Raw genomic sequence first — 27,264 nt, 5'->3', positions numbered from 1 at the left:
ACCAGTGTTAAAGACTGCGATGGAGCTCCGTATGCCACGGCAAACTGGCTGACACTGACGGCGGCGGTGCACAAATGCTGCGCAGCTAGCGCCATTCGACGGCCAACACCGCGGTTCCTGGTGTGTCCGCTGTGCCGTGCGTGTGATCATTGCTTGTACAGCCCTCTCGCAGTGTCCGGAGCAAGTATGGTGGGTCTGACACACCGGTGTCAATGTGTTCTTTTTTCCATTTCCAGGAGTGTATTTGGTCAATATCTGTAGTTACATTATGAAAGTAATGTACGACGGGCGTTCAAGAAGTAATGCAACACTTTTTTTTCTCGGCTAGTTTCGGTTGAAAAATATGAAACTTGTCAGACATCATGGAATATTCCCGTTTCACCCCCTACAGTTCCATGAGGTACAGATAGGTGGCGGCGCTATATGCCGTCGTTAAAATGGCATTTGTAACGGAGATGCGTTCGAAGCAGGGAGCTGTCATCGAGTTTCTTTTGGAAGAAAATCATACCATCGCAGATACCCGTCGGTGCTTGCAGAGTGTCTACGGAGACCTGGCAGTGAACAAAAGCACGGTGAGTCGTCGGCGAGTCATCCGCCATCATCCCAACAAGGTCGCTCAACCCGTCCGACATCCCATGTGCCGGCCGGTTGCCCGCAGATGTGACTCCTGCAATGTTGAACCATGCGAACACGCTCATTCGTCGTCAAAATGCAAACGAACTTGTCCTTCTCCATGACAACGCTAGCTGTCACACAAATCTGCTCACTTCGTTGGAGTGTCCTTGTCCATCCACCCTACAGCCTGAATCTTGTAATTTGGCTTCCGTTGTTTGGCCCAATAAAGGATGCACTCCGCAGGAAGCAGTACGCGTACAATGGGAACGTTATTGATGCAGCGATACGGGGGCTCCGCCGTCGACCAGTAGAGTGGTAACACGCGGGCGTACAGACCCTCCTAGTAAGGTGGCGTAAGGCCGTCACATCGAACGGAGCTTATGTTGAGAAATGGGGTTTTCTAGTCAGAACAGTTTATGGCGGATCATGGCCCATCGAACATAGGCCGGTGTGAGGTGGAGCGTACACCATTAAGTTAAGTAGTGGTTTTGACTTTGTACATATGTACTGTTTGTGTTTTCCTTTTTTTCGTTTATAAATGTATAGCCATGGTGTTCTTTTAATCATTGACAAAGGTCTTCTTAGGCACTTGTGGGTTTTATTGTTCTGAAGAAGGTGTAGTTATCTACGCCGAAATCTAGGTTAATACTAGGTGCTTTTTTCGCAATCGAGGCGGGTTTTTAGTTTTTTAATATATTAACCAACGATTGGTGACGCGCTGCGATGTTGAAGGTTCTGAAATTTGCTTTCATTGGCATAAATAAATAACAGCTGATAGCGTTACGGATATTGGCAACGCAGCCGGCTCCACGAAAAGAAAAAGAAAATCACGGTCTCCTTTGAATTTTGATCGGTTAGCAGAGAACAAAAATTATCTGTATTTCCCAAGGGCCATTCCTGAAATCCGGAATATCTGGCATGTTCTTCGCAGAAGCTTCGATCGCGCGACTTACCTCTTTATATTCTGTCCACAAATCTACACTTGCAAGTTGCATAAGAGTCCACTTCTTCATTTTTATGAATGATTTGTTGGATCCCATCGTCTGATCACATATGTTGACTCCTCCAGTGCTAAAGCTGTACTGCCTGACAACGGTTGAGCAAGGAACGTCGACAAACACTTTTTCGTTTTTGTTCCACCGTTCTACATTTGTAAATGGATTGCATCCCAAGCAATTTGACGACAGCGCAATTGCTTTTGTATCATTCTATTTGGTCACCACGGTACTACTGTTATCCTTGCAGAACTCCCATATCACCTCTTTCCAATTTTTCCCTTCAGTCAGGTGCACATCCATGCTTCAGTTATATCGAAGAACAGATAAAAATCATTCTCATGTTTGAATCAAGGCAAGTAAAATATTACGCCATATTTGCTTTTATGCAGAGACCTTGAGTTTCCCTTGTAAATTTCAGATGCTAAGAGTAAATGGCTCTAAGCACTATGGGACTTAACATCAGTCCCCTAGACTTAGAACTACTTAAACCTAACTAACCTAAGGACATCACACACATCCATGCCCGAGGCAGGATTCGAACCTGCGATCGTAGCAGCAGTGAGGTTCCAGACTGAACTGCCTAGAACCGCTCGGCCACAGCGGCTGGCTTCTAAGAGTAAACCCTTTGTGATCAGTAAAACAATATTCTTCCTCAAACAAAATTCTTTGTTTGGAACATATAGCAAGCAACACCGGCCAGTAGGCGGCATCGATAAAATAATGGCCTCTACTTGTCGAGTCAGTTGGATACATGGATACCTCACGAAATCTATTCCAGTCTGAACTTTACAAAGAGCGTTCTTCAAGTTCTCTTCTGACACACGATTTGCATCGACAACACGCAATGAATTTCCTGCGGAAAAGAATCGATCCCTCTGGATACTGCCTCCCATTACTGGAAAACGAATTCATCTTTGCCAATATATTTTCATTTGATATTCGCTGTTATAACTGGTCTTCGAAAACCTTCTTTTACTTCGTGGGTGGTAACACCATATGAGTGTTCTGTTTTAATAAATGGTACATGTCTGTGCATGTGGAATCAAGCTCAAAAACGCTTTTGAAAGTGCTTCATAGGGGCCGTTGGAGAACCATGGAAAATGTTAGATATTGGAAACCCTCGATAAGTAAACTGGCGCATCTGCTCATTTTACACTTTCTCTGTGTTTCACTGCCGCTGGCTCTGAAGTCGGGGCTGCTCCTCGTAGTCATCGGATGAAGTATTGCTTTCAGCGATTTTCTTTGTAGGTGCCGCCGTTCATAATTTATCTACAGCGTTATCAGCACTGTTAATGTATTCTGTAAGTGTACTGTTTCATAACATCTTACGTCAAATACTGTTCCTGTCTGTATAACACAGAATCATTGTTAATTCATCGTAAGCTTTTGTTATTTTTAGTTTTAACAAGTTTAAATTATTTCCTGAATTTTGGGCGAGAAGGCGTCTTATTTCTGTACCTGATAGCACATCCAGAAAGGAGATCGCCTGTTAACCTCAGACAATATGATCGGTCCAAAACAGTGTAAAAATCTAAGCTACACAGTTGTGTTACTTCGAATTTCAAAGTACCTAATTTGAAAATAATTTTAAAAAATTAAATGTTAGATATTGACTTCATTCAAATGTCATTCAAATACACTCATAGACTTAATGTGCCCTGGAGCTTTGTATGCGGTTGTTGTGGTTTTCAGTCTGAAGACTGGTTTCATGCAGCTCTCCACGACAGTAAATACTGTGCAAGCTTCTTCATCTCTGCGTAACTACCGCAACCTACAATCCAGAATGTCTACCCATCTAATCTTCAGCATTCTTCAAGTGGTTCAACTGGCTCTGAGCACTATGGGACTTAACATCTGAGGTCATCAGTCCCCTAGAACTTACTACTTAAACCTAACTAACCTTGGTCTTGTCGCTCTGCAATTTATATCCTCTCTACTTGGCCCATCGTCAGTTATTTTACTGTCCAAATAGCTAAGCTCATTTCAAATAACTCAACAATATCGTCTCTCGAGGCCACCATTGTCAGAGAACGTAAACCGAAAAATTGTATAGCGCAGCTCTGGGGGAAAATGCGAACTAAAGAAGACCGCAGCGCGCTCTGCAAAAGCCACGCGAAAGTGTCGTATTCAACCGAACAAGGTCCGTGTGCGTTTGTTTGCATACGATCTGAAAGAGGCACAGTTAGAAGTTTGCAGAATTACGTTTCTGCAATAGCGAAACATATGTTAGTTTATTGACAAGTATCTCGTGCAGAGAATTGAAAAAAATTTTATGCTACGTATTTGGAAATTAATGTGTATTCTTGCATGTACAAGAAGAGGAAGACAGTAAGGTTATTATGGGTCTGCTGCGTACGTGTCGAATTTGAGAAATAGAAATGCCTTTAAAACTTCCTTATGGCGTTTGTATACGCACTGTCTATCATTTCATCCAGAATAAACAAATGGCTATAGTTTTTAACTAGTTTTTTATAAATTTCCAACTCCTGTAGGATAATTAGCTTTACAACTCTTCGCTGTGTATATATAACAGTTAAAGCATTTTGTAAGTGTCCTGTTTTATTATATCTTACGTCAAACGCTGTTCCTCTCTGTTTCACATAGATTCATTGTTAATCTGTCGCAAGTTGTTATTTATAGTTTTAACAAGTTTGAATTACTTCAAGAACTTTCGACAGCTCTCGTTTCCCAAGAACAATGCTACTGGACTAAGAACTTAAATTTCCACTTGATAGTGGAATAACACCTATTAATTTATACACTACTGGCCATTAAAATTGCTACACCACGAAGATGACGTGCTACAGACGCGAAATTTAACCGACAGGGAGAAGATGCTGTGATATACAAATGATTAGCTTTTCAGAGCATTCACACAAGGTTGGCGCCGGTGGCGACACCTACAACGTGCTGACATGAGGAAAGTTTCCAACCGATTTCTCATACACAAACAGCAATTGACTGGCGTTGCCTGGTGAAACGTTGTTGTGATGCCTCGTGTAAGGAGGAGAAATGCGTACCATCACGTTTCCGACTTTAATAAAGCTCGGATTGTAGCCTATCGCGATGCGGTTTATCGTATCGCGACATTGCTGCTCGCTTTGGTCGAGATCCAATGACTGTTGGCAGAATATGGAATCGGTGGGTTCAAGAGGGTAATAGGAACGCCGTGCTGGATCCCAACGGCCTCGTATCACTAGCAGTCGAGATGACAGGCATCTTATCCGCATGGCTGTAACGGATCGTGCAGCCACGTCTCCATCCCTGAGCCAACAGATGGGGACGTTTGCAAGACACCAACCATCTGCACGAACAGTTCGACGACGTTTGCAGCAGCATGGACTATCAGCTCGGAGACCATGGCTGCGGTTACCCTTGACGCTGCATCACAGACAGGAGCGCCTGCGATGGTGTACTCAACGACGAACCTGGGTGCACGAATGGCAAAACATCATTTTTTTCGGGTGAATCCAGGTTCTGTTTACAACATCATGATGGACGCATCCGTGTTTGGTGACATCGGGGTGAACGCACATTGGAAGCGTGTATTCGTTATAGCCATACTGGCGTATCACCCGGCGTGATGGTATGGGGTGCCATTGGTTACACGTCTCGGTCACCTCTTGTTCGAATTGACGGCACTTTGAACAGTGGACGTTACATTTCAGATATGTTACGACCCGTAGCTCTCCCTTCATTCGATCCCTGCGAAACCCTACATTTCTTCTTGGTGTAGCAATTTTAATGGCCAGTAGCATAATTCTGACAAACACTACCATGCTGTTGTAATAAAAAAAGATAAAGTATTATCAGCAAATAAACTGAGCACAACATTCCACGGGAACGCGCTGGTCGCGCACAGTGGATCGTGGTCTGTGTATCTCCGTAATCTCGGTAACGGGCTCAGGCAGTGACGTAGGCTCTGCTATCGGTACTCCAGAGCACCCGCTAACCCGCAGCGATAGCGGCACTGCGACCAGGTCCTGCGATCCACTGTACATCGTTTGGGTGGCGCGGAAAACCTCGTGCCGCGTTGTTTCGGAAACGGGAGATCACGTTCATGTGCGTACGTGAGTGTCAAGGTGCATAACGCGCTATCCTCGAATCGTTCGTGCTCAGCTTGGACACGCATCCAGATGAACGCTGTTTAATTTGCGTTGCACGTTAGTACCAGCTAGATGCTTTTGTCTGTACGTCTCAAGCCCTATTTCGAAAAGTTTGGCCGGGAGGCCCCTTACGGGGCAGGTCCGTCCGCCTTGGTGCAGGTCTTACTACATTCGACGCCACATTGGACGACCTGCGCGCCGGATGGGGATAAAATGATGATGAAGACAACACAGCACCCAGTCCCTGAGCGGAGAAAATCTCCGACCCACCCGGGAATCTAACCCGGGCCCGTAGAACGGCAATCTGTCACGCTCATCACTATTTTTTTAATCTTATTTTGTTCGTTTTCGTTCGCTGTATCTGCCCTGGGCGGACGTCGAAAGACACCCGTTTCAGTTCGTTGTTGATCCATTAACTCAGTTTTTTTTTTATTATTACAGAGGGCAGCTATCCCTCTGACCGAACACGCTGAGCTACCGTGCCGGCATATCACACAGCTATCGGGGCGGACAGTTTGTGAGAAAGGGCTGCACTGGGCTAAAAAAGATGGTTCAAATGGCTCTGAGCACTATGGGACTCAACTGCTGAGGTCATTAGTCCCCTAGAACTTAGAACTAGTTAAACCTAACTAACCTAAGGACATCACAAACATCCATGCCCGAGGCAGGATTCGAACCTGCGACCGTAGCGGTCTTGCGGTTCCAGACTGCAGCGCCTTTAACCGCACGGCCACTTTTTTTTTATTTTATTTTTATACAAATGGATAAAAGGAAGGCCGTTCCTCTTCGGCTACATAAACAGAATAATAGGAAGTCGTCCCGTTACGACAAAGGATGCTCCAGACTATAGCCCGCTGCGAATTTTTCGATGACTGTCTTCTCGTTGCTGTGTTGTTTCCGTTGTTTGTTCAATCTCATAAAAAAAGGAACTGGGAAGAGGTGCTATGGTTATCTTCTCATGTCATCGATAATCCAGCTGCGAGGCGGATTATGGAATGCGCTCCAAAGAAAATTAGAAAAATATTGCCTATATTTACGGTTCTTGACGATCGCACAATGTCGTTCGTTGAGGTAATACCAAAAGTCGGGTACCGTCTTTTCGCCATTACCGAAGAGGTAGTGAACAGCGTGGCCGCTGATCCACGTCACAGAGTTCGTTTTTGCTCTTGGGAAATAAATCTGATCGGGGAAAAGAAGTGATCGGGTAGTTATCCTGTCGGGAGTCGTGCGTGTGAGAAAAGCCAATATCTGACGCACCAAATACCAAACGTCCTTTGCCGACCCGCATTCGAAACGATGTTCATCCGTGTCAATCACTTGGCATGTGGCACACAAGGGTGAATCAGCTAGGTGGATGTGATGTAGGCGGGTCTGGCACAATTGTTTCCCATTAACAGTTACGTACCATGCAGATTGCACGACAGTATCAAGGGTGGTGGCATTCACTGCCTGCCACACAGCGCGCCACTTTGTGTTGGGGTGTTTGCTTTCTATCACATTCGGCGTCCTGTTCATTTGCATGGCAGCAAATACCGCCCTCGTCATCATCAAGCGTGTGGGTAGTAGTGCGGTGCGGATGTAGCTTAATTCAAGGAAGAACTGGCTAATGTAGAAGAAAGGTGCTGGGATGTCCGATATCATCACAGGGGGTGCGAGTGAGATTGGTCGTAAGGCTTCCAGTAAGAGACTTGTGAGGCACGTCGGACTTCGTCGCCACAATTGCAGGTGACAGCTGACGAACAGGGCCTTCGCTCTGTTCTGAACATGACAAAGGCCTAAACCCCCTCTGCTCCTCGGGAGGGTTAGGGACTCGTAACGAATCTTAAATAACATGCCCGTATTAACAAAGGATCCCAAAACCGCCAACATGCGGTGAGCCGGGGTAGGTGGTACGGGGAGTATCTGTGCAAAATGGGGGATACGTGACGCCAAATAGACGTTAGCATATCGTGTCCGTTGCAGGAGGTCTAGATGTCGCAGACGGTGGTCACTTATTCCTGCTCTCATCTGATTCAATAAACGCCTGTAGTTAAGGGCTGTTGAACGCTTCATGTCAGATGTGAAATCAATGCCAAGACAGCGGATTGTGTCACTGATTCTTAGCGGTGCGACACTCTCGTCGGGTAGGCCTCTGCCTATAGACAGGGCGTGTGATTTGCAGAGATTGAGATGGCTCCCCGATGCCGCGCCGTAGGTCGCCACCCACGCCAGTGATGCACGAACTTCGTCATTATTGCGAAGAAGGAGTACCAGATCATCCGCATAGGCAGTGCAGCAAAAAGTGTGTCCACCAAGGGATATTCCAGTCAGGCGTTGTCGGAGGCCGCAGAGGAGTGGTTCCAAGACGAGGGCGTACAATATCGCTGAAAGAGGGCAGCCTTGTCGCACCGATTGCTGGATCTGTATCGGCGGCGTAAGACGGCCATTATATAACACCTTGGACGTCACGCCGCGTAGGAGACACATCAGTACATCAACTATGACGTCCGGATATCCCATGTGTCGCAGTACCTCCATCAAAAATGTGTGGTCGACTCTGTCAAAGGCCTGGCTAAAGTCGAGTGAGGCCAAAACTCCTGGCAGTTGGCGAGCTTTGGCTAGCGCGATCATATCTCTATATCGGCACAATGCAGTGCGAATATTATGGTCACCACCTAACGATGCCTGGTCCTGCGACACAACACATCGTACTGATCGCTTTAGGCGTGCCGCCAGAAGCCGGGTGAAAATCTTCAAGTCACTGTTGAGTAAGGTCAAGGGCCGATAGTCACTGATCCTGGATCCGCTTCGTGGTTTGTGTATAGGCACAATCAGTCCTTCTAGGAAGGCCCCAGGTATCTGCGTCGTGGGAGACATAAGATCGCGGCAAATATCAGTCCATGCTGGTGCCAGCAATTGTTGATACGTCCGGTAAAATTCCAGAGGAAGGCCCTCAGGTCCCGGGGACTTATGAGCAGCCCCAGCCTGTATTGCTTCAATGATTTCCTCTTCCGTTACATCTGCAGTCAAATCCGCCGCCGCTGTCGGAGAGATCGAGCCATAAGTGAGTTGAGAGACTTCGGCGATCACCTCTGGGGGATGTCGATGTTCCGAGTACAGCCTAGTGTAGTGAGCATGAAGGGCGTTTCCTATGTCGCGCTGGGTATCAAGGCGTCGTCCGTCTTCCGTCGTGATAGCTTGGATCAGTGTCCTGCGTCGGCGCCGTCGTTCTGCAATGACGTGGTACATAGACGGTTCCTCCTGGGCCACTCTGTCTTGAGTGCGCGCTCTGACGATCGCACCCTCAAGGTGGCAACGTGTTAATCTGATGATCTGTGCCTTGGCACGGTTCACCGTCACCTGCCGTGCAGGTGAGTACGGCAGTGTTGTACATTCCCTTAAGATGCTGTAGTAAAAGTCCATGGTATGTCTCTTCCATGCTGCAACATCTCGGCCGTAGCCTATCAAGGTCTTCCGGAGGGCTGGTTTGGCGCAGAGTAACCACCACGACAGTGTAGACCGGTAGGTACCACGCCGGCGGCTACAAGAGTCCCACGTGTTCTCTATAAGGCGGCGGCATTCCTGAGAAGCGAGGTGGGCGACGTTCAACTTCCAAAGACCACGGCTGTGCCATACCTCCTGGCGGCCGAGGGTAATAGCGCAGATGTAGGCCTCGTGGTCAGAAAAAGCTGTGGGCCAAACTTCGGCAGCTCTTGTCCCCACAGCTATGGAGCGCGAGATGTAAATCCGGTCGATGCGGCTGGAGGAATGGCTGGTGTAGTGAGTAAATCCGAGCCGATCGCCACAAACATGTTCCCACGAGTCCACCAATTGAAGATTATTTATAATTGTCGTAAGTTCTGCGCAGGGAGAATGATGTGGTAACTGATCCTTAGGTGCTTGGCTACAGTTAAAGTCCCCTCCCATTATCAAGGCGTCCTGACGGCCCATAAAGAGGGGCGTGATTGTATGAGCGAAAAAGGTGGATCGTTCGCGACGCCGACCAGATCCTGACGGTGCATAGATGTTAATAAGTTTGACTCCTTGGATAGTAAGAGCCATGCCTCTGGCGTCAGGGAGATACTCGACGTCTTCTGCGGATATACCTTCGCGGAGGAGAATCGCCACACCACTGCCATTGGCAGACGCATGTGAGACCCAAGTCTTGTAGCCATAGGGTCCCTTGAAGTCTGTGACATACACCTCTTGAAGGAGCGCAATGTCGATGGCCACTTCGGCCGGCGCACTGGGCTAAAAGGTTATACTATTCCACACTCGGACGCCGAATTGCGTACCTTGCGAATGGTGCCGTTTGCAACTGATACATAGCTAAGACACGAAGTACCTGCTCGATTTTCTTCCTTCGACACATAATTTCCGAGATCCCTACAGAGTCAGTGGCTTCCTCTCCACTTATTGAACATTTCCACAGTCAAATTTGATTCTTCGTTAATGATTATAATTGAAATATTTCCTTAGTTCATTTCGTCAAAAAGATACGTGATGCGCGTGGTTTATGTTTGCTACTCATTTTTCCCACCCTGTTCACCAAAGAAAAGAAATACATTAGCGCACTCGGAGTAACATCCTTCACTAATACGCGTATCGCATTGATGTATCCATGAGCCAACACTTCCGCTCCTAATTTGGATCCTGTTGCTAAGTGATTGCAAGCAGAAAAACCTTGATCCGATCTCTGCATCGAATGTTACAAGCAGTGTTTCCACATTTTTCCCGTCTCTTCGTTAGTTATAATAAACCACTTTCCTACGTTTTTCTTTGTGGGCCTTCCCTACAATTATTTCGTCCTTGAAAGACTGCACAAAAATTGGATTTTATTTCTAGTTTTGCAGTTTTCGAGCAATGACACTGTTTTATTGATAAAAGTCACAAGTAATTTCTGTCTTTTTAATTGACCTGAACATTCCTGGCTCGAACAGTTATTAACTAGTGGTTGAAATAAGCATTTTCAACTGGTATGCGTCGGGACTCTGAAGGATACTGAAAATTAGGTTTCGTATGAGCACTAAAATGTAGAGTGTGTCACATAGGTGAGGTGGATTTTGATAGGGCAAGCCTCTGCATTTTTGTCACCGTCACAACTTTCAGTACATGTCCTTACATTTTTTTTAACAAATTTTACCTCTAAACTTCCTCTGGAAACTGTAGTGTACAACGACACGACACTTATTTTACTTTCTCATTGCAACACGCAACAACGAACATTACTTACGTCAGACGGCAATCAGCTTAGTCACACACACGCCTCGGGCTGTGTTTGGACTCAAAACAGCCGAATGAGTGGTTGCGCACGTCAAGATTCAAATGAACAAATCAGTTTCGTCTGTCGTATCTTGCATTCGTCTCTAGTGGGTGGTCACATGTTTTTCCATCTAAACAGCTGGCAACACCTTATCGTCACAAAGGTCTGTTGTTAATCAAATCGTAAACTCTTTGCTTTGCAGCTGACGTCGTGTTTCCCGTGTGTGTGGTGGGCGTAAACAGATACACAATACATACGAGGTAGGGTGGTGGTGGGAGGGAGGGAGTGAGACAGAGAGAGAGAGAGGGGGGGAGGGAGGGTGAGATCGTTTGCGTGGGTGGGCAGGCGCGACCTGTGCTGCAGCTGACGTGAACAGACGAGATACGGACTGACGCTTATCCTGTGGCAGGATTAGGGTGGCTCGCGCCGTCGATATACAGTGACGCAGAACTGCCGGAGTGGCCGCGTGTTTCTGCCAGGATAGCGAGACTGGACTACTTTGTAAACAACCAATGTCAAGTCTGTCAATGAATTTCATTCGTGTCATCATTTTCCGCTCAAAAACTGTTCCAAATTATGACATTTAAATTAGTGGAACAAATTATCTTTGTCGCAGTCAGTTCTACACGAAAGTGCACGCCGTTACCTGTACGAAATAAAAGACACTATTATAAATACGTGTTTACATGGAAATACATGTTATTAATAATTGCAAAATTACCTAATAGTTAATCCAATCGCAGCCATTATCCATTACAGCTTGGCACATTTTTGGCATGCTTTTCACGAGATTTTCTGCATATTCTCTCGGTAACGATCTCAATATCGTCCTCATTTCGCATGACAGCTGCCTCAAAGTACATACAGGGTGGTCCATTGATAGTGACCGGGCCAAACATCTCACGAAATAAGCGTCAAACGAAAAAACCACAAAGAACGAAACTTGTCTAGCTTGAAGGAGGAAACCAGATGGCGCTATGGTTGGTCCGCTAGATGGCGCTGCCATAGGTCAATCGGATATCAACTGCGTTTTTTAAAAATAGGAACCCCCTTTTTTTATTACATATTCGTGTAGTACGTAAAGAAATATGAATGTTTTACTTCGACCACTTTTTTCGCTTTATGATAGATGGCGCTGTAATATTCACAAGCATATGGCTCACAATTTTAGACGAACAGTTGGTAACAGGTAGGTTTTTTAAATTAAAATACAGAACGTATGTACGTTTGAACATTTTATTTCGGTTATTCCAATGTGATACATGTATCTTTGTGAACTTATCGTTTCTGACAACGCATGCTGTTACAGCGTGATTAACTGTAAACACCACATTAATGCAATAAATGCTCAAAATGATGTCCGTCAACCTCAGTGCACTTGGCAATACGTGTAACGACATTCCTCTCAACAGCGAATAGTTCGTCTTCCGTAATGTTCGCACATGCATTGACAATGCGCTGACGCATGTTGTCAGGCGTTGTCGGTGGATCACGATAGCAAATATCCTTCAACTGTCCCCACAGAAAGCAGTCCGGGGAATTCAGACCCGGTGAACGTGTGGGCCATGGTATGGTGCTTCGATGACCAATCCACCTGTCATGAAATATGCTATTCAATACCGCTTCAACCGCACGCGAGCTATGTGCCTGACATCCATCATGTTGGAAGTACATCGCCATTCTGTCATGCAGTGAAACATCTTGTAGTAACATCGGTAGAACATTACGTAGGAAATCAGCATACATTGTACCATTTAGATTGCCATCGGTAAAATGGGGGCCAATTATCCTTCTTTCCATAATGCCGCACCATACATTAACCCGCCAAGGTCGCTGATGTTCCACTTGTCGCAGCCATCGTGGATTTTCCGTTGCCCAATAGTGCATATTATGCAGGTTTACGTTACCGCTGTTGGTGGATGACGCTTCGTTGCTAAATAGAACGCGTCCAAAGAATCTGCCATCGTCTCGTAATTTCTCTTGTGCCCAGTGGCAGGACTGTTCACGACGTTCAAAGTCGTCGTCATGCAATTCCTGGTCCATAGAAATATGGTACGGGTGCAATCGATGTTGATGTAGCTTTCTCAACACCGACGTTTTTGAGATTCCCGATTCTCGCGCAGTTTGTCTGCTACTGATGTGCGGATTAGCCGCGACAGCAGCTAAAACACCTACTTGGTCATCATCATTTGTTGCCGGTCGTGGTTGACGTTTCACATATGGCTGAACAATTCCTGTTACCTTAAATAACGTAACTATCCGGCGAACGGTCCGGACATTTGGATGATGTCGTCCAGGATACGGAGCAGCATACATAGCACACTCCAGTTGGGCATTTTCATCACAGTAGCCATACATCAACACGATATCGACCTTTTCCGCAATTGGTAAACGGTCCATTTGAACACGGGTAATGTATCACGAAGCAAATACCGTCCGCACTGGCGGAATTTTACGTGATACCACGTTTACAACGCCATCTATCAGAAAGCGAAAAAAGTGGTTCAACTAAAACATTCATATTTCTTTACGTACTAGACTAATGTGTAATAAAAAATGGGGGTTCCTATTTAAAAAAAAACGCAGTTGATATCCGTTTGACGTATGGCAGCGCCATCTAGCGGGCCAACCATAGCGCCGTCTGGTTTCTCCCTTCAGGCTAGACAAGTTTCGTTCTTTGTAGTTTTTTCGTTTGATGCTTACTTCGTGAGATATTTGGCCCGGTCGCTATCAATGGACCACCCTGTATATTGGTTTTGCTTTAAGCTTCATCTTAATATACGTCCAAAGATTTGCGATCGGATTTGCATTAGGAAACATTGCAGGGCAGTCCATCCTGGACACACCGTTGTCTTCTTTCCACGCTGTACAGAGACGGCTGCGATGTTTAGGATCATTATCCTCTCGAAGCATCCCGTTTGTCCTTCCGAACGCGCCGTGTCACGGATTGCGCGGCCCCTCCCGCCAGAGGTTCGAGTCCTTCCTCGCGCATGGGTGTGTGTTGTTCTTAGCATAAGTTAGTTTAAGTAGGGTGTAAATCTAGGGATCGATGACCTCAGCAGTTTGGTTTCTTAGGAATTCACATACATCTGAACATTTCTTAACGGACCTCTGAAGGTATTTTTGATAAATACTGCACATTTTTCAGCATCTAAATTGGCTGTAAATAACTGCAAATAGCCAAAACCACGTTTAGAGAAACATCCCCAAACATGCACTTTTACCGAGCGTTTAACAGTGCGTTGAAGTAACCTTTCACGCTTCGTACACCAGGCTTTTGAAAGAGGAGGAGGAGGAGGAGATTAGTGTTTAACGTCCCGTCGACAACGAGGTCATTAGAGACGGAGCGCAAGCTCGGGTGAGGAAAGGATGGGGAAGGAAATCGGCCGTGCCCTTTCACAGGAACCATCCTGGCATTTGCCTGAAGCGATTTAGGGAAATCACGGAAAACCTGAATCAGGATGGCCGGAGACGGGATTGAACCGTCGTCCTCCCGAATGCGAGGCCAGTGTGCTAACCACTGCGCCACCTCGCTCGGTTTTTGAAAGAGGAGACCTGACTGATGACCTCAGAAGTTAAGTCGCATAGTGCTCAGAGCCATTTTTTTTAACCAAAGAGAAGACCAGGCCCAAAAAGATGATTCAGGAGGAACACTGCCTCGTGACGCTTCAGATATTTTGCACTCATTTTAAAACGCAACTGACAAAGCAAAACATTCAACTCTCACACTGTTTATCTATACATTGTGCAAAAGCTCATTGATTATAGATTCGAGACCACAGCCAGAGATGTCGCTGCGGACGTTACATTTAAAATTACAGTGTACACTTTCTTGTGGAAGTGACTGTGTATTTGAGCTGCTTTGTACTACCAAATCACACAGGAGGAAGAGGAAAGTTCGGTTTGCCTATATAACATGCAGAGCACGATTTAATCCGTTTTGGCATTCAGACAGGATTTTGGTAGTCCTTTTCAGTACATTTCAGATTTTCAGTGTTCAAGATGAGCATGGGTATCAAAATTATTCCTGAGGAACTATGGTAGATTAGGGATGGCAGTTATCGCTGAAAAACCGGTTTCGGTTATATATATCTTTTTTTCAACGCCTGTTTGACCTGAGTGTTTAAACTGCTCGAAATAACCGATTTTCGTTTTTTTATTCCTATTATTTGCTATAATAAACGTAGAAATGGAACAAAGATTCAAAAATTTTGACTCCTTCACTTTCAAGATACATGAAATCAAGTTACTAAATTAAATATGCAAATAAAATAAAATTTAGACCTTCCACCGTTCGCTGCTTTTACGAAAAGTGGTAAGCTATTGAATACTAGAAAACATGACCAGTATTCTCCAAGTGATTCTAATTTTTTGATACTCTGCTCAAAAATCATGTTGTCATCGAGATTCAGACCACTGTTTGGGAATTTGCCCGTTGGCTATATAGCAGATACAGGCGTGTTACTTAATATTACGCAGATAGAGGCAACAGATTAGCTGCTTTCAGTTTTATTATGAATTTTGAATGAACTGTTAGGTTATTAGATTTCTTCCTATATGATGTTGCATGTTTGTTGTGGCTCCTCCTGTTCTTAATCTTTTCAAGGAACTTAATTGGCACAGCTCTTTGTAGAACACTTCCAGACTAGATATGGTGCCACTCTGTAATACAACTAATGTCCGACGGTGACATCGTGAAGCTGCCACATACAACTGGTGGGGCAAGTCTCACACACTGCGTGTACACGCTTACCGCGGTATAGGCCATGCCACGTGGTACCTGGTACATTATTGGTTCAGCAATGCCAGTGTTTGTTAATCGTTTCTGTCGGCATTGTTATTAAAATAGCACTCATCACTTTGGCCATTTTCTATAATAACGCAATGGGAATTTTACGAATAAAAATTACGCGTTTTCTTTAAAAGCGTACTTTAAAAACCAAAAATTTTGGCATTGCTGCTATGGCTAACTGATATTTCGGTTTTCATCCGCTTATTAGTACAAATATAGAAAAACACCTCTTAGAACCGAGACCAAATAAATACCGAAACATATCGGTTATTCAGAACTAAAACACCGGTATCGGTTTTAAGCGGTCCGTTTTTCACATCACATCCCTACGCTAGATACCGCTGTGCAGCTCGTTACAAATGGTAGCTTAACTTATAAAGTTTCTTACGCATACAGTTTACACATGTGCTCCCTTTGTTGCCCGTAGAACTTCTAGACGTTGCTCAGTTTCTTTCCATGTCTTTGCCAACATATGGCGTCTACCGGTTTTTCCCTTGTCACCAACATCGCCAATCTCTTTAAACTTTCCACACCAATCTTTGATGATCTTCATATCTGACTGATCTCGAGTATGGGCACATCGGAACTGTCGTTAAACAGTAACAGTCGAACCGTGAAACCACAAAACACGTAGCGCTTTCTCATGCATTGCCGCCTTTGTGACAGCGGCGTTTCTAAACTACTCTGCCTGCAAAAAGAGAGAGATAGATACAGAGAGAGATAGAAGAGAAAATAAATCAGATGCTATCAGAGCACATGCAGAAGAGTATACATAAGAACTTCATGAGCTAAGCTACCTTTGACAATAAACCGCATAGCCGTATATGACGTAGGTCCTTAGAAATAAATATTTGTAATCAGGGAAGGTCTTTATGCTAACGCTGTACTTCCCTTCAGTCAGACAACAATGCGACCAGGAAAGCAGTCCTTTCCGTTCTGATTTGTTGCTTTAGTTGGACTTGATGGTGTAGTGAACTCTCTATATCCGTGGATTAAGGCACATAACAGAGAGAAGGAACCCAATAGTATCCCACTACAAGTTCAATGGGGGTAATATTGACGAGGGAGGAACCCCAGCTGTAACGGCTAAAACGGAATAAAAATTATTTAAAGATATCGGTATGTGTCTGTTCTACCATCCTTAATGTATATGTTAAACTCTGCATTTGTGTACAAGGCTAATGAATGTGAAGACTACAGAAGGCTCTGAGCACTATGGGAGTTAACTTCTGAGGTCATCAGTCCCCTAGAACTTAGAACTACTTAAACCTAACTAACCTAAGGACATCACACACATCAATGCCCGAGGCAGGATTCGAACCTGCGACTATAGCGGTCGCGCGGTTCCAGACTGAAGCGCCTAGAACCGCTCGGCCACCAGAGGCCGGCACCAACGGTCACTGCCTCCCTCACAATCACTCACAACTGTAGGTAAATAGGTAGCACGCGGTCGCGCGGTTCCAGACTGTAGCGCCTAGAACCGTCGGCCACCCCGGCCGGCGACTACAGAAGGCTTGCGTATAATACATCCATGACTAACAGATTCACAAGAGTCATAAATACGCTATTATTTGGCAAAAAGCGTAACATTTGCTTAAACAATTGACGTGTTAACACGTGGGGTACTTACAATGATATTTCTCAAAATACTCTCCTGGAAATTGAAATAAGAACACCGTGAATTCATTGTCCCAGGAAGGGGAAACTTTATTGACACATTCCTGGGGTCAGATACATCACATGATCACACTGACAGAACCACAGGCACATAGACACAGGCAACAGAGCATGCACAATGTCGGCACTAGTACAGTGTATATCCACCTTTCGCAGCAATGCAGGCTGCTATTCTCCCATGGAGACGATCGTAGGGATGCTGGATGTAGTCCTGTGGAACGGCTTGCCATGCCATTTCCACCTGGCGCCTCAGTTGGACCAGCGTTCGTGCTGGACGTGCAGACCGCGTGAGACGACGCTTCATCCAGTCCCAAACATGCTCAATGGGGGACAGATCCGGAGATCTTGCTGGCCAGGGTAGTTGACTTACACCTTCTAGAGCACGTTGGGTGGCACGGGATACATGCGGACGTGCATTGTCCTGTTGGAACAGCAAGTTCCCTTGCCGGTCTAGGAATGGTAGAACGATGGGTTCGATGACGGTTTGGATGTACCGTGCACTATTCAGTGTCCCCTCGACGATCACCAGTGGTGTACGGCCAGTGTAGGAGATCGCTCCCCACACCATGATGCCGGGTGTTGGCCCTGTGTGCCTCGGTCGTATGCAGTCCTGATTGTGGCGCTCACCTGCACGGCGCCAAACACGCATACGACCATCATTGGCACCAAGGCAGAAGCGACTCTCATCGCTGAAGACGACACGTCTCCATTCGTCCCTCCATTCACGCCTGTCGCCACACCACTGGAGGCGGGCTGCACGATGTTGGGGCGTGAGCGGAAGACGGCCTAACGGTGTGCGGGACCGTAGCCCAGCTTCATGGAGACGGTTGCGAATGGTCCTCGCCGATACCCCAGGAGCAACAGTGTCCCTAATTTGCTGGGAAGTGGCGGTGCGGTCCCCTACGGCACTGCGTAGGATCCTACGGTCTTGGCGTGCATCCGTGCGTCGCTGCAGTCCGGTCCCAGGTAGACGGGCACGTGCACCTTCCGCCGACCATTGGCGACAACATCGGTGTACTGTGGAGACCTCACGCCCCACGTGCTGAGCAATTCGGCGGTACGTCCACCCGGCCTCCCGCATGCCCACTATACGCCCTCGCTCAAAGTCCGTCAACCGCACATACGGTTCACGTCCACGCTGTCGCGGCATGCTACCAGTGTTAAAAACTGCGATGGAGCTCCGTATGCCACGGCAAACTGGCTGACACTGACGGCGGCGGTGCACAAATGCTGCGCAGCTAGCGCCATTCGACGGCCAACACCGCGGTTCCTGTTGTGTCCGCTGTGCCGTGCGTGTGATCATTGCTTGTACAGCCCTCTCGCAGTGTCCGGAGCAAGTATGGTGGGTCTGACACACCGGTGTCAATGTGTTCTTTTTTTCATTTCCAGGAGTGTAGAAGTCGCTGTCGTATGTTCTTGCCTTATTCGTAAGTGCCTATTTGCAGTTTTAATGAAGTTATTAAAAAACGGCGAAATGGAACAGTATGCACACTTGACAAGAGTAATTTACGGACGGCTTTAGAAGAGAGTTAGTGAGAGTCCTAGTGCAATAACGTGTGGTTTGCCAACCTTAAGGGCAACTGTACCTGAGAGGGAAGAATGACGCTATAACTTTAATGCCCAATGTCGTCTCCCCTACCCTGACGTCACAGTACAAGTTGATTGAACTAGGCCACTTGCTCTAAGTTTAAAATGACGTTTCCAGCACATTTAATGTTTAAACAGTTGCCACCGCCAGTTCAGTCCCATTACATATATTATAGGAGCATCCTTTTAATTATTTACATATTTCTTAAGTAATTGCACTCAGATACCACATGATCTGTCAACAACTCTACGCCGACAGCGGCTCTTCACGTTATTGCAGTATTCATGACCAGCGCCCACCGCCCCTGTAACATCACAATCTAAGATGGTGGAATTAGTCCACTGTGCGGCTGATGCCGGCGGAGGTTCGAGTCCTCCCTCGAGCATGGGTGTGTCTGTTTGCCCTTATGATAATTTAGGTTAAGTAGTGTGTAAGGTTAGGCACTCACGATCTTAGCAGTTAAGTCCCATAAGATTTCACAAACATTTGAACATTTTTTGAATTAGTCCACCTTTGGCCGGCTGGTGTGGCCGAGCGGTTCTAGGCGCTTCAGTCTGGAACCTCGCGACGGCTACGGTCGCAGGTTCGAACCTCGGGCATGGATGTGTGTGATGTCCTTAGGTTAGTTAGGTTTAAGTAGTTCTAAGTTCTAGGGGACTGATGACCTCAGAAGTTAAGTCCCATAGTGCTCACAAGGGAACCTCCCCATCGCACCCCCCTCAGATTTAGTTATAAATTGACACAGTGGATAGGCCTTGAAAAACTGAACACAGATCAATCGAGAAAACAGGAAGAAGTTGTGTGGAACTATGAAAAAATAAGCAAAATATACAAACTGAGTAGTCCATGTGTAAGATATGCAACATCAAGGACAATGTTAGCTTATGAGCGCAGTGGTCCTGTGGTTAGACTTAGCAACTACGGAACGAGAGGTCCTTGGTTCGAGTCCTCCCTCAAGCGAAAATTTTACTTTCTTTATTTTCGCAAAGTTACGATCTGCCCGTTCATTCATTGACGTCTCTGTTCACTGTAATAAGTTTAGTGTCTGTGTTTTGCGACCGCACCGCAAAACCGTGCGATTAGTAGACGAAAGGACGTGCCTCTCCAATAGGAACCGAAAACATCTGATCGCAAGGTCATAGGTCAACCGATTCCTCCACAGGGAAACACGTCTGATATATTCTTTACGACACTGGTGACGGCATGTACGTCACATGACAGGAATAGGTTGTCGACCCACCTAACTTGCACACTTGGCGAATGGGTAAAAAGATTCTTCTACCTTGCCCGATTTAGGTTTTCTTGTGGATGTGATAATCACTTCCAAAAAAGTGATGAAAACATAAGAGTTTGTCACATAAACTGCAACAAATGAATGCAACAGTTTCACAATAGCACAATTTTCCCTGTGCTCTGTCAAAACATATGTTTTTTACGTTTTCAACTGTTTCCATGCGTAGACCGTCAAATCCTGTATATGTCCAAGCAAATCTGAACATGTCCTGGAATTTTGGAGAGCGAAGTTGATTATGTGTGAGTGCCTGAACTTTGATAATTATCTGAAAATACAAAATTAAACTTTTCACCTGAGAGAAGATTTGAACCAAGGACCTCTCGTTCGGCAGCTGCTCACGCTAACCACGGGACCACGGCGCTCCTCAGTTCACAAGTTCCTTGATGTTGCCTATCTTACGCATGGACTACTCAGTTTGTATATTTTGCTTATTTTTTTCATAGTTCCACACAACTTCTTCCTGTTTTCTCTATTGATCTGTGTTCAGTTTTTCAAGGCCTATCCCTGTGCCAACTTATAACTAAATCTGAGGAGGGTGCGATGGGGAGGTTCCCTTGTCAGAGCCATTTGAACCATTTTTTTTAGTCCACCTTCTTTTTTATTTAAATAATTTGCCCTCGCGTGTGGGCTGAAGCGTGAGGGATGTGTTTGACTGCTTTTACTCATTCAAACAGTTGCAGAGCGCCGGCAGGCTGGTCGCACGGCGTCGAGCCAGCTACCTCGGGCAGTAGGATTGTCGTGACGGCAGGCAGCTACGGCCACGGCGAAGCTGAGTGCACCAGGTCAGCTCGCAACTGCACGTCACTCATTCACGCACTGATCGTGCTGATTCGCGGCTGTTAATAGTACGACGTCAGAGCTTTCGCGAGTCAGTTAGCCATTCAGCGGACCATCAGCTACAAATCTCTGTGCACAGTAACCGCGCTGCCGATAGCCGAGTCCAACACGTGTGAGGACACAGACAGTAACCACCCATGATGTCACAACGCTGACACAGCCTATGACTGCACCCAGAAGTTTGTCTAGCGCAGATAACACAGCTGTTTGTTCACTAAATACCACCGCCTTGCGTCTGCACACATTCATAGACACAGCAGCTGCCACTATTTTCGTTGGCATCCTTCTCTGGGCGCATATTAAGTCTAGTCATCACCTTCGCGGCATAGATCTGCCACAATCATCTTTAATGCCGTCCTATGTCGTATAAATTTAACTGTTCTTCCAATATTACTTTTGGCAGATGAAGCATCTTTTACATCTGGAAATACACTCCTGGAAATGGAAAAAAGAACACATTGACACCGGTGTGTCAGACCCACCATACTTGCTCCGGACACTGCGAGAGGGCTGTACAAGCAATGATCACACGCACGGCACAGCGGACACACTAGGAACCACGGTGTTGGCCGTCGAATGGCGCTAGCTGCGCAGCATTTGTGCACCGCCGCCGTCAGTGTCAGCCAGTTTGCCGTGGCATACGGAGCTCCATCGCAGTCTTTAACACTGGTAGCATGCCGCGACAGCGTGGACGTGAACCGTATGTGCAGTTGACGGACTTTGAGCGAGGGCGTATAGTGGGCATGCGGGAGGCCGGGTGGACGTACCGCCGAATTGCTCAGCACGTGGGGCGTGAGGTCTCCACAGTACATCGATGTTGTCGCCAGTGGTCGGCGGAAGGTGCACGTGCCCGTCGACCTGGGACCGGACCGCAGCGACGCACGGATGCACGCCAAGACCGTAGGATCCTACGCAGTGCCGTAGGGGACCGCACCGCCACTTTCCAGCAAATTAGGGACACTGTTGCTCCTGGGGTATCGGCGAGGACCATTCGCAACCGTCTCCATGAAGCTGGGCTACGGTGCCGCACACCGTTAGGCCGTCTTCCGCTCACGCCCCAACATCGTGCAGCCCGCCTCCAGTGGTGTCGCGACAGGCGTGAATGGAGGGACGAATGGAGACGTGTCGTCTTCAGCGATGAGAGTCGCTTCTGCCTTGGTGCCAATGATGGTCGTATGCGTGTTTGGCGCCGTGCAGGTGAGCGCCACAATCAGGACTGCATACGACCGAGGCACACAGGGCCAACACCCGGCATCATGGTGTGGGGAGCGATCTCCTACACTGGTCGTACACCACTGGTGATCGTCGAGGGGACACTGAATAGTGCACGGTACATCCAAACCGTCATCGAACCCATCGTTCTACCATTCCTAGACCGGCAAGGGAACTTGCCGTTCCAACAGGACAATGCACGTCCGCATGTATCCCGTGCCACCCAACGTGCTCTAGAAGGTGTAAGTCAACTACCCTGGCCAGCAAGATCTCCGGATCTGTCCCCCATTGAGCATGTTTGGGACTGGATGAAGCGTCGTCTCACGCGGTCTGCACGTCCAGCACGAACGCTGGTCCAACTGAGGCGCCAGGTGGAAATGGCATGGCAAGCCGTTCCACAGGACTACATCCAGCATCTCTACGATCGTCTCCATGGGAGAATAGCAGCCTGCATTGCTGCGAAAGGTGGCTATACACTGTACTAGTGCCGACATTGTGCATGCTCTGTTGCCTGTGTCTATGTGCCTGTGGTTCTGTCAGTGTGATCATGTGATGTATCTGACCCCAGGAATGTGTCAACAAAGTTTCCCCTTCCTGGGACAATGAATTCACGGTGTTCTTATTTCAATTTCCAGCAGTGTAGTACGACGTCAGAGCTTTCGCAAGTCAGCCATTCAGCGGACCATCAGCTACAAATCTCTGTGCACAGTAGCCGCGCTGCCGACAGCCGAGTCCAACACATGTGAGGACACAGACAGTAACCACCCCTGATGCCACAACGCTGACACAGCCTATGACTGCACCCAGAAGTTTGTCTAGCGCAGATAACACAGCTGTTTGTTCACTAAATACCACCGCCTTGCATCTGCACACATTCATAGACACAGCAGCTGCCACTATTTTCGTTGGCATCCTTCTCTGGACGCATATTAAGTCTAGCCATCACCTTCGCGGCATAGATCTGCCACAATCATCTTTAATGCCGTCCTATGTCGTACAAATTTTATGAAACGTCCCCTTTGAACAATTCTACAAGACTGTGCTTAAACTGACACACAATATTTTTTAGCGCAACGCAATCTGACTTTCAATAATCCCTACAAAAGAATGGCCCCGAGTAACATTAACGTATACCTTTCACAAATCACTTACCTCACAAAAATCTTCGTTACTCAAGCTACAGCAATACAACGAGCGCCACTACTGCCAGCTAAATAAAAGATTCAAACTACGGAAGGCACTAACTACTGATAGGCATAGTTAGCAAATGAAAGATTTTAATAGAGAACAAAAAATGTATTTACCTTAATAGTCATAATATATATAGCAGTTCATGACATCCAGTCTTACAAATTTCAAAACTCCGCCATCTCTCTCCCCACATCCACCACTGCTGGCGGCTCACCTCCAACTGCGCAACGCTACACGCTGTTAACATCCAGCTGCCCAACACTACAATGGCAGACAACAATGCAAACTAGCCACAGACTGCACACAGCACAGTCAGTGATTTTCATACAGAGCGCTACGTGGCGTTACCAATAAGAAAACATAAACAGCCTACTTACAATTTAACTGTTCTTCCAATATTACTTTTGGCAGATGAAGCATCTTTTACATCTGGAAATATATACCCCACGATTGATGATGGGATTTATTGTAGACAGGCATTGGCACGAATGAAATATCTATAGTTACTCGATTGTTCAATAGTCCACCTACACACATACCAGAAAACACACACTAAGGCGCTTGAAAGGGGGTGTACCTGTATACGGCCCAGTCACATTAATGTGTCAACCACCTATGTTCGACATCAACGAGCAATAACCACTCACAGACGACAAGTGGCAGCACTAGTAGTGGACGGTATGTAAACCCTGTTGAAGAACACAGAAAGCAGTGCAGTAATACCCCAGAACGAGATTTTCACTCTGCAGCGGAGTGTGCGCTGATATGAAACTTCGTGGCAGATTAAAACTGTGTGCCGGACCGAGAGTCGAACTCGAGACCTTTGCCTTTCGCGGGCAAGTGCTCTACCAACTGAGCTACCCAAGCACGACTCACGACCCGTCCTCACAGTTTCAGCGCACACCCTGAAACTTCCGCTTTGTATGTAAAAAATGACAGTGCTGCAAAAACTCTTACGTTATTTGATTTTCAAACAGCTGAGGAAAACTCAGACAGTTGTCTCTTTACTTATTCTGATCATCACTAAACTGACATACAATATTTTAGCGGAACGGAATCTGACTTTCAATAATCCCTACAAAAGAATGGCCCTGATTAACAATAACCTATACCTTTCATGAATCACTTATCTCGCAAAAATCGCAGTTACTAGAACTACTGCAAGACAGCGAGCGCCAATACCGCCAGCTAAATAAAAGATTCTAAATACTGAAGGCATTAACTACTGATAGGTATAGTTAGCAAATGAAAGATTTTGATAGGCAACAAACAATGTATTTACCTTAATAATGTTCTAAAGTCGTCACACATATATCGATCAATTCATGACCTCCATCTGTACAAATTTCCTTTTTCTGGCGGACACACGTCCAGAGCGTCCGCTTATAATAAGCTCTCAAAACTCTGCCATTTCTCTCCCCACATCCATCATTTCTGGCGGCTCACCTCCAACTCCCCAATGCTACGCGCTGTTCACATCCAACTGCCCAGCACTACACTAGCGGATATTCAAACAATGAGTCCAACGAGTCACAGACTGCACACAGCGCAGTCAGCGATTTTCATACAGAGCGCTACGTGGCGTCACCAAAATAAAAACCGAAACAGCCTACTTACATCTCCGCTGCAGAATGAGAATCTTATTCTGGAAACATCCCCCAGGCAATGGCTAAGCCATGTCTCCGCAGTGTCCTTTTTTCCCGGAGTGCTAGTTCTGCAAGGTTCGCAGGAGAGCTTCTGTGAAGTTTGGAAGGTAGGAGACGAGGTACTGGCAGAACTGAAGCTGTGAGGACGGGTCGTGAGTCGTGCTTGGGTGGCTCAATTGGTAGAGCACTTGTCCCGCGAAAGGCAAAGGTCCCGAGTTCGAGTCTCGGTCCGGCACACAATTTTAATCTTGCAGGAAGTTTTAGTGCAGTAGTTGTCATAATGCGTAGATGGAGTTATTTATCTGACACCCCAAAGGTCATGGTCATCAGCTTTCGGGCCAAGGTTGGAAGCATTTCTCGAACGGCTAAGCTTATAAACTGTTCGCTTGCCGCTGTGGATATAGTGTACTGTGCATGACAAAATGGAGGTATCCAAAACCGAGGCAACTGTGATACACCATGGTCCATAGATGACATGGGTGAACCTACACCCTCATATGAAGGGCTTATTTCAATAGCGGTACAACTCCATTACGTCCACTTTTCTGCCGGCCGTTGTCGCCGTGCGGTTCTAGGCGCTTCAGTCTGGAACCGCGTGACCGCTACGGTCGCAGGTTCGAATCCTGCCTCGGGCATGGATGTGTGTGATGTCATTAGGTTAGTTAGGTTTAAGTAGTTCTAAGTTCTAGGGGACTGATGACCACGGATGTTAAGTACCATAGTGCTCAAAGCCATTTGAACCAATCCACTTTTCTGCCTATAATGCTTCTGAAATTAATGATCCAAACAAACGAAAGAAAGGTTCATCTCTAGCAAGAAGCCGTATGCTTGAATAGTTCTGGTATTTCAACTGCAGATTTTTCAGCGCTCATTAAACTTTAGCACTCTGTATCTCAAAATGAACAGAAATGGACTTGTACCACTATTTGAATAAGCCCTTCATATAAATCCTACTATTGAAATAGAAACAAATAACTCTATAAATTATTTAGGGCTAGCTATTAGCAAAAATAACACTGAACACAACTTTGCAATATACAGAAAGACTACCAGCGCCGATTATATCATAAATGCCGAATCATGTCATTCCACTTCACATAAATTTGCATATTTCAACTCCATGATCAATACATTTATAAATGTACCCCTAAATAAAGAAGCAATAGATAAAGGACTTGAAATACTACAATATAATGTTCATAGACACAACTTTGACCCTAAAATTGTCACCCAGTTATGTAACTAACGAATAACACCAAAACAAAGCACACTGAACATAAACGTCCACATAGTTACAAAAAATAGGACACACCTTAAACTTAAATACATACCCACAGTATATTTAGGTAATGTTTGCAAGAAAATTAACAGACTTTTCAAAAACACCTGAATCAAATTCGCTTTTCGCACTAACGACGATTTAAGAAGTCTGGTTCACACTTGTTGTAGCTGGGATTCACAGTCATAAAAAATTTTTTGAAGGACATCATCTTTACGCCAGTGACTGTTATAAGTTTTTATTACACTCTATTGCAATTTCAGCCTTAGGCCAATATCGAGTGCTGATATTACGGCTTTAAGCCATGTCAACGTAATGGAAGCTGACACGTTTGACAACGACACACCAATGTGTCAGCTTACATTACGCTGACATGGCTAAAAGCCGTAATATCAGCACTTGATAATAGCCTAAGGGCGAAATTGCAATAGTGTGTAATAAAAACTTATAACAGTCACTGGCGTAAAGATGATGTCCTTCAAAAAGTCTGGTTCATGTACGCACTCTGACTGCTGTTATCTGGTCTCGTCTGGAACCTGCATGCCAGTATCGTAACGGGACGTTCGCCGAATGGCGACAGGTGGCCTTTTCGGATGACTGATGTCGGTTGACGTGAAAGGTCTGAAAGGAAACACCCTGCAACAATCGTCGGAAGGGTGCAGGCCGTAGGAGGGAGCATTGTTGTGTGTGGAACGTTTTCGTAGCCTTCCCTGGGTGGTCTCTTCATTCTAGGAGGCACAGTGGCTCAACACAAGTATGCATCTATCCTTGGTGACTCTGTTCACCC

This window comes from Schistocerca nitens, chromosome 5 (genome assembly GCF_023898315.1).
Source record: "Schistocerca nitens isolate TAMUIC-IGC-003100 chromosome 5, iqSchNite1.1, whole genome shotgun sequence".
Taxonomy (NCBI): Eukaryota; Metazoa; Arthropoda; class Insecta; order Orthoptera; family Acrididae; genus Schistocerca; species Schistocerca nitens.
Note: the sequence above shows the minus strand (reverse complement) of the source record.